This window comes from Palaemon carinicauda, chromosome 19 (genome assembly GCF_036898095.1).
Source record: "Palaemon carinicauda isolate YSFRI2023 chromosome 19, ASM3689809v2, whole genome shotgun sequence".
In the NCBI taxonomy this organism is placed as follows: Eukaryota; Metazoa; Arthropoda; class Malacostraca; order Decapoda; family Palaemonidae; genus Palaemon; species Palaemon carinicauda.
This window is the reverse complement of record NC_090743.1, coordinates 82,620,370-82,622,869: the sequence shown is the minus strand read 5'-3', so window position 1 is coordinate 82,622,869 and position 2,500 is coordinate 82,620,370. Positions and strand designations below refer to the sequence as shown.

The 2,500-nt window shown below is 30.6% G+C and overlaps 1 pseudogene; it reads right to left on the bottom strand.

The window, feature by feature from the left end:
• The window catches only part of LOC137658694 (monocarboxylate transporter 12-like), a 402,299-nt pseudogene that overhangs the window by 39,386 nt on the left and 360,413 nt on the right, over positions 1-2,500 (bottom strand).

Sequence of the window (2,500 nt, the reverse complement as noted above, 5' to 3'; positions counted from 1 at the left end):
TCTGTCTCACACACAACACCAATTACCTTCTTATTCCATATATAAAAGCCAAGAATTTAAATGAAAACATGAATATAAAATAGCTGATAACGAGACAAAAGGTTTAGTCAATTCTCTCTCTCTCTCTCTCTCTCTCTCTCTCTCTCTCTCTCTCTCTCTCTTTTATACATCATGATAATTACCTGTTTATCCAATATATAAACCAAGAATTTAAAAATGAAAACATGAATATAAAATAGTGGATAACGAGACAAAAGATTTAGTCTCTCTCTCTCTCTCTCTCTCTCTCTCTCTCTCTCTCTCCTCTCTCTGTTTGTAACCCAACCACAAAAACAGTAACAAAACAAAACCATCAAATGAAAAATTAGAACAACAGACATTATCATAATATAGCAATTACCCAAGTCACGCAAATTTACATTGGGCAGACATTCATTACCTCAAAAGCACAGGTCGTAATTGAGGATCAAATTACATTACATTACAATCTCTTAGGGGGAAAGACTAAAGACAATGGCCTTCGGCCAAGTGGCTAGTAATTGATGTAATTATTTAGGGAAATACTGCATTGTTTGACGTCAATTACACGGGGATGACACGAATGGCAATTTCAGTGTTGTGACTTAGAAGTGATTCCTGCGAGAGAGAGAGAGAGAGAGAGAGAGGAGAGAGAGAGAGAGAGAGAGATCTTTAGAATTTACATAACAATTTACGAGCAAAAAAAAATCTTTTTACATACAGCCAGACAATCATTTTTATTTACATCAATAATTTGCCAATTTCAACTACCTTAGACAATTACTTATTGTGATCACAAAATGATTCAGCGTTTTGACTGTTTTCAAGTCATATTAAGCAACCAATTTTCGTCCTAACTAAAAATGTCAAATAAATCATGGCTACAAGTGATAGTCTACTTGTAACCTTTGAAAACGCAAGTTTTTCTACAACTGATTGATAGCCTCTGTATTTTGCACTAAATAATCAGGTTTGCAGGCAAGATTTGCTGATAGTGCCGGTCAGGATTATTATTATTATTATTATTATTATTATTATTAATAATGTCATTATCATTATTATTATTATTATTATTATCATTATTATTAATAATAATAATAATAATAATATTATCATTATTATTATTATTATTATTATTATTATTATTATTATTATTACTACTACTGAAGCTTGAGGTTACAACCCTCGTTGGAAAAGGAAAATGATACAAGACTAAGCAGGGTAGGCAGCCCAGTAAGGAAAGAAAATAGAAAATAAACTGTATACAATAGATTTACAATTGAAATTTAATAGATATTTCATAAGGGTCAATAAAGATCTACAAGTCCTCATATAAAATCAAAATTTACATGTTCAAATTAAAAATTCACAATTGCATGAAAGTAAAAAAGTGATTTTTTTCAGAAGTAGAATCTTTCTAAAAGTGAACTCTTTCTAAAAACTAGTTTAAAGCTGGAAAATACCGACATTTAGGAACATTCTGTAATCCTGGCATGGGTAAGAATAATCAACCATAATAAAACATGAAACTTTCCTTTTTACAACTATGTACAAATATAATGTACAAATTCACATTATAACCACTGTTCTTGGACAAGAAATTCCATTAGAAAAAATACCCAATTAACCCAAAACGAGAGTAAATAGTTTTACCATTTTTTTTTTCTGACTTTAAATTTATCCCTTTTCCCGATAAGAAAAAAACATGATTGCCCCAACACGAAAATTTCGAAATTCGACCGACATTTTAGACACAGAAATAAAAGATATATATATATATATATATATATATATATATATATATATATATTCTGATCTCTGTTTTACCTCTTACTGAATAAACTCTTGGACGACAAATTCCATTAGAAAAAAAAATTCCATTTAGCACAAAACGAGAGAAAACAGTTTTCACAATCGTTTTTTAATCTATTCCCTTTTCCAAATCGGTGAAAAAGTTTTTTTCCCAATAGTCTGAAAATCTCCAAATTGGACTTCCATTCTTTGGGGGCGAATGTAAAAATCAAAAAATCTTTTATCTCTTTACCTTTCATTTTCACTCCTGAATATAGTGTTCGAAATCTGAAATTTTCGAACTGTTGGGAAAAAATCAAGTTTTGCTAATTAGCAGAAAATAAAAATAAAAACACATACTTCAACACATTGTGTTGCCTTATTTGAAATAAAAATAAAAAAGAAAAAACAAATATTTAAATACATTAAACTCCCTTCACACACACACACACACACACACACACACACACACAAAAAAAAAAAAAAAAAAAAAAAAAACCTCCGTTGACTCCATGGTTGACCGACATTCCAAGCCATTCCGGTATCATTAGCCTTTAATCTTCCAGGTCATAACCGTATCATTACCTGTTATCATGGCAGAAAAAACGTTTCCTGATTTCGGCGTTAACGTAACGGAAACGTTTGACTCTTAACGTTAACGCGTCGTTCGGACAAAAGGTTAACGTGAAAC